At 47.5% G+C, this 18,404-nt stretch overlaps 1 protein-coding gene across 1 annotated transcript in view; it reads left to right on the top strand.

Moving 5' to 3' along the window:
* Window positions 1–18,404, top strand: part of VCF1 (VCP nuclear cofactor family member 1) — a 173,527-nt gene that overhangs the window by 86,227 nt on the left and 68,896 nt on the right. The gene's annotated exons all lie outside the window — the stretch shown is intronic.

The raw sequence follows: 18,404 nt of genomic DNA, 5'->3' as shown, positions 1-18,404 counted from the left end.
AAATCCAGCATTAGCCACAAGATGGTGAAACCAGAATGTATAGGGACAGACTCCTGCAGAAGTAGGCTGGAAGGTGGGGGGGGTGCTGGGGGAGGGGGAGCAGGGTAGAAGAATCCAGCAGAACGGGCAACACTTGTGTGCGAGAAGGGGGTAGGGGGAGGGCGTACAAGGTAGCATCATGGGGGTGGGGGAGGACCAGAGGGGTGGGGATGGCCTGTGGCAACAGAGGGAGTAAACACATGTTGGTGCATGCTTACCTGCTGCCTCAGCAGGGGTTCGGGCCCGGATCCTCCTGATCCGAACAGGAATTGCACTTTTCTTTGTCTGCCCTTCGCTTCAGAGGAACGGGCAAGAGGCCCTTGATCGAAGTGTTAAGAGCAGGAAGGAAGAGGAAGGTCTAAGAAGGTGGGTGGTGCTTGGGCCAGGTGACCAAGATCCACTTGCACCTGATCCCCTTCTGCAAAGGAAAAGAGGCTGGAGGGCTCCTTAAGTAGCTGCATGACTTTGTTTTTCATCCCTAGCAAAAGTTACATTTGCTTATAGAATTTTTACTTAAGTGCCCAGCTTCCGATCATTGACTTAGTTTCTTTGTCCTGCTAAATAACTGTTTAAAGAGAAATTAGTGTTCACAAACACTACCCAGAATGTGTGATGCGGACTTCCAAGCACTGTTTTGCAAATAGGTTTGAAGCTTTATATTCTACTTGGAAACATTTGAAAACCTCCAAAACACAGGAGGTGCAGTGATGGTAAGCAGGTCTTGCAATTCCTAGAAATTTTTGAGAATCATCCGTTTATGAAAAAATAAAAGAGGGGGTTACTCTTTCCCAACATACGCGCACCCATATTTCAGAAGTACTATTAACACGTGGGGTTTTGGGTTCTGTGGTTTGTGCTATTGCACCTGTCTTGCGAAGTTTGCAGGACTCGGGTGTGGCCACTTATACACAATTTCAATTCTTCATCACCCCCCACCAGCATGCGTTAGAGAATAATCCAGTTTCAATATACAAAAAGAAACAATAACATGATGTATTTGTAAAAAATCCCAAACGAGTTTCATAACGTTTACGTATTGAAGTGCCGGGACCCTTTAGATTTCATCACTAGGGTATTTCACAGCCACCAAATATCCACATTAGGTTTACTTGTCCAAGGGGATTCTATTGTGTACCCACAAGCGACATGTCCATTAACATTCTTGTCTTTCTGAAGGGCTTGCTGTTTGTTTTGAGATGTTAAGCGCTATAGTGAAGGTAGGTTTGGTGTACCAAGTCGTTTCTAATCAATCGCAGAAGAATGGGAGGCCCAGTCGATTCACTGGGCTTTGAATGAGCCACTGGTAGCGTGCATTGAAATTAATGCTAAAAACCTAGCACGACTGACTTACGGCTTGAGGTTTTATTTATCTTTCCTCCCCAACAAAATGGAAACGTTTTATTTAGGGGACGGGGAGATTCAAAACCCGTTTTGTTGGCATGCAGCACTGGTAGTGTCTTTCTTGTCTGCGAAGTTTATATTGGATGGAACTAATGAAATCGGCAGTCCCTCAATGCAACATTTAGGTGAAGGCTAGAACTACTATGACAGCCAGCTCTTCTAAGAAGCTATGTCCCAGTGTAGGATCTGCTACCAAGTGATCCAAGTTAATGTGGTGCAATATGGAATGAAATGCCATGGAGTGAGGCTACATGGTTTTGGGCCGAGAGGTGTAAGTATTTATCAACTCTGAACGTCGAGACCCATGCAATTATGACGCTTACAGCCATTCACATACTATTTTGGAATCGCCGCACATAGTTGGTTGTAATATGTTCTTGTCGAAAGATGTGTTGGTACATTCAGGTCGGTGAAATCTAAAAAGCAAAACCCTCTCCTGGCTTTCCCATTGTTTAAAATAAATGTTTTTTTCTTATCTGAACTACCACAGTCGATGTTTGCTAGCGGTGTGATCGTTTTTGCAGTATCTATTGTGAGTTGCTCTTAAAATACAGTTGCGCGCTCCTGATGCAGATCGTCAGACCCTGGACTCGGTACAAGTATTGATTTTAAGCATACATGTTTGCAGTCTATAAAATATCACCAACCCATGATGGAGACCTAGATATGGCTGAAAAGGCTCTATGGAGATCCTTGCACATTGACGTGTTTGGAGAATTTGAAAATATGTGCGAAGAATACAAGCATTAGGAAAGATAACCGTTTTGTCTCTTGTGTGGGCATTGGATATGCCGTGGCTTGTTGTATTCTTGTAAGAACACAACCTGCGTTCTGCCCCGATCGTATGCAGAAGCAGTAACCCACTCAGAGCCATGAGACTTTGAGTCACAAGTTTAGGCCCTGAAGGAGTTTACCTCGGAAATGCATAGGCATACAATGTTGACTACGCTCCGTCTCAGGAAGTGCTTCCTGGCATAATATGACAACCTTTCTTTTGTGAAATGATTACTACACTATAAGCTACTTATTAAAGAAGACTTTGTTTGAAACAAGCAACAGAATTTTAATTTAATTCTAACAAATGAACAAATAATCATGTTGAACTGAATTCCAAAAGAATTTGGGAAATTACAAAGCTCATATTGAGCACCCGTTAGAGCACCAGTCTTAGCTGGGTAGAGTTATCCAGCTTCTTTTTGGACATTGGATATGTATTGCCATAACTGTACGAAAGACAATAGGATGGCAATAGCTGGCAGATGATGCAAGTACCTGGGCATATGACTGCATTGCTTGGCAAATGGCAATAAGTTATTTGGCATTTATATAGCACTCTATCATTGGTATGGCCCCAAAGCGCTGGTAGGTTGAATGCCCTCCTGGACCGTAGCCCAGGTCAGTTGAGAGGGTGGGGTGTTGAAGGGTGCTTGGGTGCACCAGTTAAGTGTGCAGCTGATGTAATTGCCTGATGGTAGCTGAAGCCTAGCATTAGGAGTGGTGGTATTGATATCGGTTCAATGTGTGCATTCTGGCAAGTGGACACAAAGACTGGGTTTTGGCTGCATTACGCACCTGGGATGCTTGTGTCGAGCTAGGCCGGTTTGTTGTGGGATATAGCTGCGTTTTTATAAGAATGTGTTCATGGGATAATGTTCGTATGTGAGCAGCTAGACGAATTGATCGAGGGGTGTAGCTGCACTCTAATTGTGTGGTGTAGTGTAGAGAGTAAGCATAGTGATATGCTAGTTGATTTATACAAGGGAGGGCACAAGGGAAATCATTCCTACAGGCCATGAACAACAAAAATGCAAAAATTAACCATCACACTTGGCCTAGCGACAGACGGTGCAAGTGCCAAGACAGACAATTACTGCACTAGGCCTGAAGACCTCTCCGGAGAATCGCACGAGGTGAGAGCAAGGGGAGCAGAAACGAGGGAGAGGAACAAAACAAGAGACCATCGCACAGGGCCCGACGACACCTCGGGCAGTGCCGAAGGGGGTGGGAGGGAGGGGAGGAGGCAAACTTTTTTAACCATCCTACTAGGTGCAGGGACAATTCTGATAGAGCAAGTACAGAGAAGAAAAGGAAGGGTGGGGGTGGGGGGAGGGAGTGGGAGACAAGGGGGATGGGAGAGAACGGAGAATAAAACTGTGAAGTCAGCTGAGAAGCAGAGGGAAGAGGAATACAGTTGCAGAGGTAAGTAAACCACAATGTTGTAAGGGAACAGTAAATGTAGGCAAAGATTCACGGTGACGATGGGCACAGCATGATTCTGGGCTAAACTGAGTGTGGGATCCAGGAGAGGTCCAGCATGAGAGTAGAGGGGGGGGGGTGGGTGGTGAAGCCCCACGAGTCAGTGTCCAAAAGTCAAATCCAAGCGTTGGCAAAAGTCATTGATGCTGAACCCTTCGTGAATCAAGACGACCACTGCAATGAATGGGAGGGGGTGGGGGAAATGGAAGAAAGGCATAAGGGAGGGGTGAGGGGTGAGGAGGGAGAAGAGATCAGGGAAAGTGGGGGGGGGCATATAACGGGGCCAGAAAGTGGGGGGGGCATTGCATCCTCACAGGGACCAGAGGGGATGGGGAGCCCATAGCGACATCACAGGGGACCAGAGGGGGCTGGGGGGCACACAGCAATATCACAGGGGGCTAGAGGGGGCTGGAGGTCACACCGCAATATTGCAGGGGACCACAGGGGGCTGGGGGCACACAGCGACATCACGGGGGACGAGGGGATGTGGGGGGCACACAGCAACATCATGGGGGACCAGGGCAGGCTGGGGGCACACAGCAACATCACGGGGGACCTGAGGGCCTGGGGCGCACAGCGACAACACAGGGGACCAGAGAGGCCTGGGGGGCACACCGCGACATCACCGGGGACCAGAGAGGGCTGGAGGGCACACAGCAACATTATGGGGTATGGTAAGCGTACCTGAAGAGACTGGGAGCAGAGGCATTGTTGTGGGCCTTGTTTGGATGGGCCGGCTCTCGCCTCCTGGTTGCGATGATTGGCTTAAACAAGCCAGGAGCAGTTAATGGGAGGGGGAGCAAGCCAGGCATACCAGACCAATGGAGAAACAGAGATCATGTTGGAAGGCAAGAGCATTGGTGAAAAGGCAGCAATGATACTGGCAAGGATCTGTGAATACCAGTAAGGAGAGTGTTTGCATGGAGTTATATCCTGCATTTCAGGCATGTGGTTGCTTAATAGCAAATTAATGCGCGTATTCTGTGATGACAATGTTGGGGAATCTCACTGAGAATTAGTCATCGGGTTGCTAGGGTTCAGTCGCTTCAGAAGGTCGTGGTTGGTATTACAGAAAGAGGCACGTTTTTAGAGCTTTGCGGAACGTAATATAGTCTTGGGTGTGTCAAATATGAGGGGCGAAGCAAGTTCCACAGAGTTGGGGCAGAGGTTGAGAAGGCGGATCATCCAATCCTGACAAGAGGTTGGAATCAATAGAAGGAGGGCAGTCTTGATCTTAGGGTGCGGGATGGGAGGTATGGTTTTATTTCTTGTAGGTATAATGGGCCGGTCTTGTGCACTGCCTGGTCAGTGATGCAAAGGGTCTTGAAGGTGGCCCTTCGTCCGACTGGGAGCCAGTGGAGGGTTCGGAGAGATGGCGAGATGTGGTCTTTGACCCAGGGCAAGGAACCATTTTGAAGCAGCATTTTGGGCTCTTTGGAGTTTGAGTTGGCATGCCGTGGCTCCTAGGTATAGGGAGTTGGCTGTGTCCAGTCTTGACATCACAATAAACATAACTGCAGCAAGTCTATTTTGGTAGGAGAGATGTTTGAGGTGGTAGTGACGGCATTTTGAGACATTTTTGATCTGACGGGAGAGGGTCAAATCTGAGTCCATAGTGCAGCCTAGGTGTCTTTACTGTATTGGAGGGGGGAGGAGGGGCCGAGGGAAGGGGGCATGGGAGCGGGTGTGGTAGCGGGGAAGTATTCCCACACACCGTGCGTTCCGTTTTAGCAGGGTTCGAAAGGAGGTGGTTTATTGTCATCCATCGACCAATATCGCAGACACAGGCTTCAAGGTCGGGAAGGGGGTTGGTGCTTGACTTTAAGATAATTTGGTTATCGTCCGCGTAGTTGTAACAGGCGATGTTGTGTATGTGGATGATTCCTGGTAGAGTGGTCATGATATATGATTGGTTATTCATAACACGCTTAATACCTAGGTTTCTAAGCGCAGACCCGGGGATCGAACCTGTGTTGCTCTGTGTCGTCTTTTGCCCTTGAGCTATCCTCCCGAGACCGGTCAGGTAGAGGTTGAACAGACAGGCATGCGCCTTGGGGTACTCCACTGTTCACCCAGCGAGCAGTTGAGACCCAAGGGGAGAGTAGGGCTATTTGTTTCCTGTTGCTTAGGAGGAGGCGAGCCATTTGAGAGCAGTGCCATGGATTCCTAGGCAGTGAAGGTGTTCAAGGAGGATTGAATGGTTAACTGCTGCAGAGTGATCGAGGAGAATCAATGTTGCGCATCCTTCAGAGTCTGAAGTGACTTGAGATCATCCCAGATCGATATCAGTGGTTTCAGTTCCATGTCACGGTCTGAAGCCTGATTGTGCGGGGTCGAGAAGGCAGTTGGATTCTACAAAGGAGTTGAGCTGTTAGTATGCAGTCCGGTCAATGAGTTTCGCAAGAAATCTGGTGTTGGAGATCTGTCTGTCATTCTTGGGGTCAAGCTGGTCAAGGGATGCCTTTTTTAGAAGAGGCTTGACATGTACTATTTTGAAGGCATCTTGTGCATGTTCCCCAGCGCAGGTAGATTGGATTTTTTCTTTCAGGACAGAGGCTGGGCAGGGGTTGATGGGTGACCCTGAGGCTTTGCTGGCTGATGGTAGGTCAAGTAACTTGTCTCTGGGGATGGGGTTGAAGGAGTCGAAGGTAGGGAAATAGGGCGTCGGGGCAATGGGATCATGAGGGTTCGGATGATGAGGGGGTGGGAGAAGAGTGTGAGGGGGGCAGGCAGTTTGGTGATTAGGGATGTCTTCCTGTCTAGAGCGGTGTTGTAGAAGTGGAGGGAGAGGGAGTCGCAGAGTGATTGTGAGGGGGTGGATTGGGTAGAGGAGCAAGTGGGATTGACAAATTCTTATATGAGCATGTAGAGTTCTTTGCTGCGGTTGCCACAGTTGAGAATTTGTTTATTGTAATAGGCTTTTTTGGCCTTTTGGATTTCTGCTTTGTAGTTCTGGTGGTGCATGGCGAACATGGAACTGCTGAGATCAGTTCTTGATGCTCGCAATTTGCATTTTTTTTTGGTATTCCTCAGGAGGGGTGTGAACCATTTGGGGACGGTCCATTGCATGAGGAGCGGGGCGCAAGGGGGTGAGAGGAGTTAGCGAGTCATTAAGGCAGGAGTCGATGGTTAAGGCTCTATTGGGGTGTGGGGGGATGCAGGGGGGGGGCAAAGAAGCTGGGCTTTGGCTAGATCGGGAAGGATATTTACTTTGTTCCAGCATTTGAGAAGGCGCTTTAGGGGGAGGGGCAGGGTTGTGGATAGAGAAAGGGATGGCAAAGTGGTCGGTCCAGATGAGTGGTTTGGGACGGGATAAGTAAACCAGGTCCTGGGAGCTGAAAATTGCATCAACGGTGTGCCCACCTGAGTGGGTTGGACCTGTCGTATGATAGGAGAGGTTGAGCGCATCAAGACCATCAACCAGCGGCTGAGTCATGGGGTTGGAGGGGATATCGAACCAGATTTTAAAGTCTCCTAGGAGTGTAAGATGGTTGATATACTTGAAAGGTAGCTATTGAATCGGAGGTCGTTGGCGAATTTGTCTGTCGTATCCAGGGGGTCTGTAGATGAGGAGGAAGCTGTGGGTGAAGGTCCGTGGTAGAGAGAGTTTTACTAGAAGGGATTCACAGGAGGCAGTGCATGTCTGGGATTCAACGAGTGAGACAGAGAAATGACGGTTGAAGAGGACTGCCACTCTGCCACCTCTTGGGGGATGGGGGGGGGTCTATTGTGGGCAATTAGCGAATGGCCAGGGGGGGAAAGCTTTGTGTGCTACAGGGGCAAAGTCGTTGGAGAACCAGGTTTCGGTGATGGAAATGAGGTCCGGTTTGGCAGAGGCTAAGAGGTCAAAAATGCTGTGTCTGTTTCTTGCTATCGAGTGGGCGTTAAAGAGGATGTAAGTGACTTGATGACGGGATGTGGGGTTTGTGGTGCTCAGCGGAGTGGGAGCTTGAGGGACATGCAGCCAGGTGGGATGGTGGGAGTGGTAGGAACATTGCAGGGTGTTGAAACAGGATGAGTACGGGAGGGGCTGGGTGCCTGTGGTGCCTGAGTCTGCTGAGAGTTGCATCGATGGGGGCGGGAAGAGAGGTGGGCGGAGGTAGGAGTGAGAGGAGAGGGGTGGGGTCAAGGGGGGTTGGAATGGTGGTAGAAGGGTCGGATTGTGTGAGGGGGTGCTTAGGTGGGCAGAATTTGGAATGAGTCTGGGCGGTGAAGGGGGATTAGGTGTACATGGTGAGAAGTCCAGAGAAAGGGGGTGGAAACTGGGAGAGGGGAGTGCAGGCGGGTAGATGGAGAGGGTGGGCTAGAAATGGTGAGGAGTAGAGGGTCGAGTGAGAGAAGACCAGTCACGTTTCTAAATTTCATGGGAATTGGTCCCACAGGGGTGTGGGAAAGTAGGGGGCCAGAGGGGACAGAGAGGAGGCTATTGTTCTAGCAAGGGTGAGACGTGCTACTTTCAGAGAGGGGAGGGGCTACAAAGGGGGTGGTTTGTTGGTGGGGGTTGTTTAAGGGTGTGGGGATTTGAGGGGGTGGTTTTGGCTGTTGGTCAGGGGGGATGTCGTGTTCCTCAGTTGGCTGAGAGGGGGGGGGGGAGTGGGCGGCATGGGAGGTTGGTACAGAGGAAGGGGAGTTCATCAGAGGGCGCAAGGATGGAGTGGAAGTGGAGGTGGGATTCCGCTGTTTGGAGCGCCAGAGGGCTCCCCTGGCTTGGGAGTTCGATAGGGGGCGTGGTGTATGGGCAAGGGGTATTAAGGTGTTCTCAATGGAAGTCAGGGGAAGAGTGGGAGTCAGTGTGTTAGGGTGGAATGCGGGAGGGGGTTAAGCGCTTGAGGGGGCAGTTGTTTGGCGTGCCAGACTGCCCTGATCTTAGAGTTGGACGTGGGATGATGGTAGGAGAGTGGTCGGGCGGCATCTGGGTGTTTTGATGTATGGGAGGAGTGGACGTGGTTTGCTATCAGTGGTGAATAGAGGGGGGATCATGAAGTTGGGTGCTAAAGCGCGGGCAATGCGCTGTCGGGGCGGAATACGGTGTGGGTATGGTGCAGGGAGGCTAGGGATCGGGACGAGTCGAGAGGGGGGTATATGAAGAGTTGGGATCTCCATTCTGGGGGAGGTCGGTACCTAGAGGTTGGTGAATTAGTAACAGTAGATGGATATGCCCAAGATGTACAATGTGTCTAGATTCTGGTCACCGAGGCAGTGGGAGAGGGCGAAAGAGGGTAGCAGTAGGGAGTTCTAACTGAGTGGAAAGGAAACACATCACGGAAATGTGCAATCAGAGGGCACTTTCTAGGTGTGGATCAAGCTGACTGGAGCAATTCTAAGAGGCAGCGCAGGCAAATAGATTACAGTATTATTTAAGGGGGCACCCTTTAGATGCAAGTCAAGGTACCAGGAACAATTTCTAAGTCACAGAGGGTACATCAGTGCAGCAAGAGCAACATTTTTAAGTGTGTGGAAAAATGAAGTCACAGTAATATCTTTTTGTGTGTTACACAGCACCTTCATTGCAGTGACACAGGGTTGTCTTTCAGACTTCCCACTGACTCCATTTTTCTGGGACTGACTACTGTCCCAGAAACATGTAAAGTTGCCATTAACTTTATATAGTCTCTTTAAACCACAGACCCAGTACACCCCATCTTGCATGGAGTATTGGAAAGGGTTAATTCTTATCCCTTTTTGTCTGTCTCTTGGAGCATTGTTTTGCTCCCTTTTCATCAAGACTTGGCTGGTGGCAGTGGTAACTACCCTATTTTTCATACCGCGGTTATCTTAACCATGGTATTGTTTTAGGCTATTTTGTTAGCCTCGAACATAAACTCACTTGACCAAATGTATTTTATTTCGACTCCGGCTGGGTTTATTCGCCATTTCTTTTTGTAAAAGTCTTTCTTGTGTTTTACTCTATGCGCCAAACCAGGTTTGGTCCCTTTGTTCGCCGTCTTTTCCTGAAGGTCTGGGTAGGCAGGATGTGAGGGAGGGGTCTTGGGACCCATGCCATGGATTCCATTGGTAATCCAAGTCACACTCCTGTTTGGCTGGGTGACTGTCCTTGTTTGTTTTTATTATTTATAATGCGCAGCATACCTTAAGGTAACAGGGCGCAGCAGTTACATGATTTTGCAAAGCTTAGTTACAATAGTTAATTACTTAATTACATACAGGTATTATTATATACATGGGTATATACAAATGGAGCATTCATCAAGGAAGATGCTTGAATAGTAAAGAACTAAATGAAACATACAACATATTTACAACAGCAATATATACAGGTGTAGGCAATGGTAAGGTGAATGTAAGTCAGTTTGGAAAGGGCAGAAAGGCGGGCTAGTGGTAGCTCCTTACAAAGGTTCCTGATTACTTACTACATTTAGTGGTCATTGGCTTTCAGCCACAGGAAAGTGTTGGTCCTAAAGTTGTGGTAGGAGAGGTCGGATCTCAGTGTGGGTGGTAGAGAGTTCTACAGTTTAGCTGCTTTCACTGGGAAGCTGTTACCGCCGATAGTGGAGCGATTGAAATTAGGAATGGAAAGGCAGTCTTTATAAGCAGTTCTGGAGGGTCTCAAGGAGATATGTCTATGGAATCTGTTGATCAAGTAAATGGGTGCCGCGTTATTGAGCGATTTGTATGTAAGTGATAACGTTTTTAGGAGGATTTTATCATTGGTAGTGAGCCAATTGATTTGTCAGCTACTCTGAGATGTGGTCTCTTCTGGAGATACCTAATGCCGCTCTTCAGAGCATTATTTTGTAGTGTTTGTATTTTTATAATGGTAGTTTTGGATGACCCAAGATAGAGGGCGTTGCAATAGTCCAGGCGAGATAGGATGAGAGCTCTGGCCAAGGTGGTGCAACTAGTGTCGGAGAGAAAAGGTTTGGCAGTGTAGATAGGCAGTGGAGGACGCTAGAGGTTGGCATCAAGGTAAAAGCCTAGTGTTTTTACCTCCTGTCCCACCTTGATGCTGTTACCATCGATAATGAACGAAGAGTAGACGTGTCCTCATTTTTTTAGGCTAGGACTAGTACCCAAGATGATAAGTTCAGTTTTATCATCATTGAGGCATAGTCCATGTATGGCCATCCATACCTGGATGATGATATACACTCTGTTAACCAAGGCCAAATCTGTTCCATTATCTCCAGAAAGCGGGAGGAGGATCTGGGTATCATCTGCATAATTAGTGTAGGTGATACCCAGATGGTCCAGATCATTGAAAAGGGGCTTGGTAAAAATGTAGGCGAGGCACAAGAACCCTGGGGCACCCCGCAGGTGATTGGAATGGGGTCGGCAGCAGCGTTAGGCGAAAAAACCCTCATAGTTCTGCCATTTAAGAAGGATCTAATCCATGTGATCGCCACAACCGAGAAATGTGCAGCTGTATTAAGGTGGTTGCATAGGATAGTATGATCAACCAAGTTGAATGCAGCCGAGAGGTCTAGGAGGAGTAGGGCCGCTTTGCCACTGTCTCCGAGCTCATCGACTTGGGTCTTGAGGTCAAGAAGTGCTGTCTCCGTTCCGTGTTGAGGGCGGAAGCCAGATTGTCTGGCTCCTAGTAGCTGATGTGCTGCCAGGTGTTTTTGGATTTGTACATGAGCAACGTTGTCCAGAATTTTTTAAAAGAAAGGTACTGTTGTGATTGGCCTATAGTTAGTTGGCACAGATGGGTCAAGGGTGGGTTTATTTAGCAGTGGAAGTATCCAGGATTGTTTAAGATTGGTAGGAATGGTGCCAGAAGAGAAGGATGCGTTGATCAGCTTTGTGATGAAAGGGGAGAGGTCCCAGGCTGCATCCTTGATAAGTTGTGCAGGGCAGAGTTCGCCTTGACAGTTGGATGGTTTAAAGGACAGGATAATTCTTTATACTTCAAGAATAGAGACTTTGGTGGAGTTGAATCGTGTAGAATCATTGGCAGTGGTATTCAGTTTTTGATGGGGGAGGGTTATTTAAGGAGGCTTTTTTTACTAGAAATTTTGTTTTGTAGTGTAGAAATTTTATTGGCAAGTGCATTTTGGATCTCGGAGTACCATTTTTTTGTCTTTAGTACATGTGTCAATTGGTGCAATGGGTGTCTCTTTCTTTCAGGATGGAGAATAATTCCTTCATGTTAGATTTAGCTTGGGATATGCGTTGATCGAAGGATATTCGCTTAGCTAAGCATATTTCTTTTTTTTTTTTTTTAGAGGGATGAGAGTTTAATAAGTTTGAGTTTGTTAGCTGCTGAGGGTCGTTTTTTCCAGGCAGCCTCGCAGTTTCTTTTTTTGTTGCCTTAGGTTGTTTAGGAAAGGCGTAAACCATTTATTTAAGTGAGTTTTGGACTTACTTGGTCTGAGTTTGATGGGGGCGATTGAATCTAGAGAAGTGGTCATGATTTTGTTATATTCTTCGACCAGGATTTCAGGGTCCAAGTTATCTGGGAGTGTGTTGAGGGTAGGGAGTATGGCTGGGATAAGCTTGCCTACAGTAGTAATCTTTTTATTTCTGGTTAGTGTAGGTGGAGCTCTGATAGCTGGTGGTGGTGGGGGTCTGATGGTAGAGAGCATGAATGACAAAAGGTGGTGAAGTATATTCTACCTTTGTTGTGTGTAGGTGTTACTACTTTGGGTGAAGCCTATTTCTGTAAGGGTGTTGAGTGTAGTAAGGGCAAGCTGGTCTGAAGGGACATTGAAACCCCATGTTAAGGTCCCCAAGTATGTATGAGTACTTGTGTAGAACTTTTGAGGTTGCTGGACACGATAGTGTTAATGTCCTCTTCAAATGTCCCTGGAGGGCCAGGGGGACAGTAAATCAAGTGAATATTGAGGGTTTGGGCAGTAGAGAGAAGGACTTTGACCGATAGCAATTCACAAGAGAGGACGTCTATGGGAGTGGCTAGTCTCATGGTAAGGCTATTCACAAGAGAGGACGTCTATGGGAGTGGCTAGTCTCATGGTAAGGCTACATTTGTGGATAATGGCGATGCCACCCTCTCTAGATTTTATTCTGTCTTGTCTCAGTATGGAATAACCATCCAGGACTGCTAGTATGAGCATAGGGCCTGCTGCTGAGTGTAACCAGGTCTCTGTGATGGCGAGGAAATCTAGGTCCTCATTTATAAGGTCGGCGATTTCTGTAGCATGTGCTACTAGAGATCTGGAGTTAATTAGGGCTCCCTTGATCTGGGGGTTCTCAGTGGTAGTAGTTGACGGGTGGTGTACCTGTGATGTTTTGGGTTTGCTGAACTTGGTCCGTCTATTGGTAGACACCGGAACAGAGTTGGGGGCTGGGTTCACGTTTGTATTAGTAAGGCAAGGTTGAGTTGACCTGGATCTTAATCCTATAGTGGTAGGAATCGATCTGATAGGCGGCTCATAAATGTTTGCTAGTCTAGCTCTGAGACTTAAGTTCCTGGCTGTAGTAGTGCAAGGATTGCTTGGACGTGGGGGTTTTGTAGCATTCATGTCTAGGCATAGTCTAGTAGTTGAAATGTTATGTGGGTTAGAGTTATGCGTCATGGTGGGGGGGGAGGTGTATTAGCATGGTATATAACAGGATGCTTTGTAGGAAAGCTATAAAGCAGGCAGTCTGGCTAGAGACTAAGGGGAGCATGCTAGGAGGAGGTGTCGGACCACTTCAGAGATTAAAGTCGGACCACCCTGTGAGGGTTTGAACTGACAATTAGTCCTAGGCTCAGAGAGGCAGACCATGTCAGTTATGGAAGCAATCGGTAGGAAAGGCACTGGCCGCACATCTACAGAACGAGCTTTGCCGGATAGGTAGACGGTCAATACGTGCAGGTGGTTGGCAATCGGGCAATACAAAGGTGAACATTCAGTACAGTGTATGTTACCAAATGTCGAGTTGAGGCAAGTCGGCATAGAGTGCATCAAATTTATTTTAGGCTAGTTTCCCAGAGAGGTGGGAGGTCAAAGGGAGAGGTCAAAGTAGGCGGGCAAGCAAAGAAGCACTAACTAGCTAACCTTGTTCATGAGAGGATTCACACACAATCCTTCAAGCAGAGCAGTACATGGCACGGGCAGTACTGGCGCTGGTTAGTACAGGCGGATGATGATGATAGGCGGACATGGGTAGGGAGTAACAAAAAAAAAAATCGTATGCTGGCGGTCAATATACACGCAGGCAGATGAATGGCTAATTAGGGCATGTGTACATTGGGAGGCGGTAGTCACATTCAATAACTAAATGCAAGTAAATATGCAGGAAGGCATGCTGTGCATGTAGCAGAACAGGTCGAGTAAACGGACCTTAGATTGCACTGGCTCCTACATTAAAAACGATAAGATAGAAGCAAATGGATTGACAGTAAGGATCGATCCTCACGAAACAGGCAGTTCATAGCTTACATAGAGTTCAATAGTTTGTTAAATGCATTTGTGGTAAGCAGTGTTATATAGTACGTGCTGGCGCCGCAGAGTGCAGGTCAGAAGAGGCGCGCTGGCCAGACGATTGTTGGGACCTGGGAACAGGCTCGTGAAGCATGAGATTTCCTTGTGGCAATAGTAAAGTAGTCACAGAATCACGGCTATAGTTGTAGTGAATCATACAGATGCGAGTAGCAAATTGTGTGGGCGATGTTGCAAGGAGCCAGGTGGCTGAATGGGATGCCGGAGCACACGGGAGGACGGTAGGCAGAGCGTGTCCGAAGATGAGCACCGTAGCCTCAATGATGAACAGAGTGTAGGTGGGGCAATGGATGCAATGCAGAGGCACAGTGGCGGGGCATAAGGGCTCTCGCCTTAGAGGGTCTGGAACTTGCATGTTGTTATTATGGGTGAAACAGCAGAGGGAGTACCCAAGCATGTTCAAGCTCAGTCAGGAGGAGCCTTTCGGTTGCTTTCGTCGGGGGGCGGCTTACGCCTGCCTGTACCTCCCCATAGGCTATCGGACCACAGGCAGCCAATCGGAGGACAAAAGGGACTTCAGAGAGGTTTGAGTCCAACCACAGAAGCGGCGGCGGCCATCTTGGAACGGCAAAAACCTTGTGTTTTTGCCAAATCATATCAAGGTAAAAGTGCACTTCGTTTCCTTGCCCAAAGAGCACAGGGGTCTGGGAATGGGCAAATAAGCTGCACAATTCAGAAGCCTTATTAGCTCTTGGAAATTACGATTTTGGAGAGCAGTGCTAAGACAATGGAAAAAGCTATGGTGAAGCCTCCTGGCTTACCTTAAGGGCAGCCAGTGTTTGGGCTGCATGAGGCTGCTCCAGCAGGACAGCCACCCTGCTGTGTGATTGAGAGCCAGGTTGTGTGAAAGGGGGGGGGGGCTGCATAAAAAGCCAGTCTCTGGGACTGGAAAGGCAGAGTCGCCACTGGAACGAAAGAACCGACGAGGAGCTGACAGAAGAGGACCCCTACAACGACTGAACCGCCCGGTGCAGCCCTGCTGCAGGTCCGAATCTTCAGAAGTGGACGACAAGAGACGATCCTCCAGGATTCTTCTTCCCTTGAGCTGGTGGGACCAACCAGTTCATCCAAACTTCAAGCCAGGACCCCTCCTCTGGTCGCATTTGCTGTACAAAGCTACAGTGGGCTGGATAGCCAGGAAGGTCGGACCCTGCTTGGGTTTTAAGGAGTGCACCTTTTATTCATTTCTTTGCTCTGCTGCTGGTTTCTTCCCTGGGTAGTGCAGGACCCTCTAGTCTTCCTACTTCATGTCAGACCGACAGTCGCTTCAGGAACCGTGAGCCTGCAGGAACTACCAGGAACGTCTGCCTCAGCTACAGCTCCCTCTCCGTTTTAAGGTACTGTGCAAATCCGGTTGTTCGTTTCATTCAGCCGTGGGGAAAGTGTGTGAAATCTTTCGCCAATCCGAGGACTTGTCCTTCTCTTTGAACTAACTTTTCTGCTGACCAACTCCATCCGGAACTCGTGGCACGAACTTTACCGCGAACTACCCTGAACCGTGTGATCCTGAGCAAAAGACTTTTGACCTTGTGACTTTGGCCCTAAGCCTTTTTCCCTGATTATATCACTGTAGTTCCTCTTTCTCAATTGCCATGAGTACTTACCTGTTGGTGTGGTTCAATTTCTATTAACTTTGTCTTTCCCTCCTTTTTTAAATTGCTGAGTGCCATTTTGCTCCCACTTCATTTTGAGAGCTTAACTTGTCTGGAACTTATTGGGAGTGGTGTGGTGTATTAAGAGTGATTTTTAGACTGCTTTAAAATAGTGACATGTTATACAACTGAAGAGTAAATAAACCTATATTCTTTTACTTGAAAACCTTGAGTCAGTGTTTTTTGAATCATAGTAATTGCTGTCCTTTGTGTAACTATTTGACACTGCTCACTTACTCTTGAGATAAGTCTGGCTGCTCAGCCATCGCTACCACTTTAACTGTGTAGTACAGGCTTGTACCAAAGGTGACTTTGTACTGTCGCGTGTAGTCTTAATTGTGTGTGGTGTTCCCAAAGGGTACTGCATATAATTCTGACAAACAGTGTGTGGAACAAATAAATCATAGTAATGTCTTTGAGGGCACTTCTAGATGTGAATGAGGCTAACGGGAACAATTTCTAAGTCTGAGGGACAGGCAGGGTCAAACACAGTAATATCTCAGGGGGCACTTTCTAGATGAGTCAATGCAGCAAGAGCAAATGTGGAAAAGATAAGTCACAGTAATAGCTCGGAGGCGGGGTGGGCTTCTAGATGTGAATCAGTCTTAACAGGGACAATTTTAACTCAGAGGGCACTTTTCAGATGAGTCAATGCATCAGGAGCAAATTTCTGTGTGGAACAAATAAGTCAGTAATATCTGAGGGAACTTCTAGATTTGAATGAGGCTAACGAACAATTTTAAGTGTGGGCAACAGGCAGAATAGAACACAGTAATGATTCAGGCGGAGTAAAATATAGTAATAACTCAGCAGGTAATTGCTAGATGCGAATCAGGCCAACAGGAACAAGTCACAAAGGGCACATTCTAGATGAGAATCAATGCAGTAGGCGCACATTTTTAAGTGTGGAACCAAAATAAATCGCAGTAATATCGCCCCCTTAGAACAATTTCTAAGTGTGTGGAACAGAAGGAATAAAAGAGAAAACAGAATAAAACATAGTAATGTCAATGATGGAAATCAATGCAGTGAGAGCGGATTTAATACAAGTCACAGGCTGTACAGTTCACTAAGGTGTGACGTAGGCTAATATTTACAGTGTTTGGTTAGTTAGCAAAGTGGTAGGGCTTCCAGGGAAGAGTGATTGCTCTACCCCTCACCCTAGCCACTCCTACCTTAATAGTGCTGCTGGTTGACTGCTGGCCACGGGTTTCCCCTGCTGACATCTGCAGGCACGAAGTGGAGCCGCCCTTTACCTTGGGGCCCTTAGCCTCTGGGGCTGCACGGACAAAGGGCTGCCCCTGCAGGTGGGTTATGACTGGTGATCTGGCCTATCAGGGGAGGTGGGCAGGGAGACGGAAGGGAAGGTGAACGAGGAAGTGAGAGAGGGATCGGGGAGAGGACACAAACTGAGCTGGGGCACACTAACTACTAAACCCTCGGCACGGCCCAGGAGGATAATGCAGAAAATTGCTCTCACCTGCCAACTCAAGGTAGAAGAAGCGTGCAGGAAGTTGGATGGGTCAGTAGGCCCCTACAGCACACAGTGAAGCTACCAATCAGGGGAGGTGGGCGGGCAGGGAAGCAGGAGGGAAGGTGAGCGAGGGATCGGGGGAGAGGACACTATACAAGAACCAACACTTTTAGCTTTGCCACTGCTTGTTTCTTTTTGGCTTCATTGGTAGCTGTCCAAGTACTAGAATGCTTGAGAAACGGGACACTCTTTGGTTCCCTTCATTCAGGGGTAAAAATGTCATGTGCAAGCTACTAGCACCCATCTCCTTCTCAATTATATACATACACACACCACATGATTTCTTAAGTCAATTATCACTAGCTAGTGGCAAGTGCACATTTTGCCCACTACACTTACCTCATTAAAGTGTGTAAATTAGGACATTGTAAATGTTCATGCCTATTTAGAAAAAAAACTCCATTAAGAAGACTGCAGCGCACTTCCTGCAGGCAAGTTGAGCGCTGCAATCGCTGCGCCTGCCCACCTATCACCTCCGTTTCCTCAACTCTTCCAAGTGACACTCGAAGCTAGTGTTTTTGACGCACCTTCACCTGATCTTTGGCGATGTTCCGACTACATACATCTGTTAACTAACTTATCGTTTTCATTATTCTGTACTATAAAGTGTTTTTCTTTTCTCCAAATAACGCATTCGACTACTGTTAAAGTACTTTCGATGTATGTAACCACTACTTGCTTTCCTCTTCACTGCTACATTTGTACAACTCTTTACACATTATGACTATTGGCGTTATCAAGCTTGCTTGTATCTGATTGTCTCCTCCTTTTCTGCAACACTAGTTCAAGCTTTGGCAAAACTCGAGCAATGAAGCTCACTAGTCACTGACCTGTGATGCTTTAGCCAGTATTGAGACTATTAACTTTAACAGTCCTTTCTCTTCTTGTAGATCCCTTAACTCATCACACGTCTTCCACGCATGCATACTTCGGTGTCTCTGACCTTTCAGCAATGAAAACATTGTGACCAAAAAGGTTTATGACCTCAGAACTGGAGGTGATGGTGACGCTGTTGCTGGGCAGTAAATGCTGACGTTGTTCATTCATTTCGCTTGTCTAGATAGGAGCAGGGTTTGCATTTTGTTTCGTTGCAAATGAGCTGCAGGGAGTACTTAA

This window comes from Ambystoma mexicanum, chromosome 3q, assembly GCF_040938575.1.
Source record: "Ambystoma mexicanum isolate Mex_15411 chromosome 3q, UKY_AmexF1_1, whole genome shotgun sequence".
Classification (NCBI taxonomy): Eukaryota; Metazoa; Chordata; class Amphibia; order Caudata; family Ambystomatidae; genus Ambystoma; species Ambystoma mexicanum.
The sequence above is the reverse complement of the archived record's forward strand: the minus strand, read 5'-3'. Positions and strand labels throughout refer to the sequence as shown.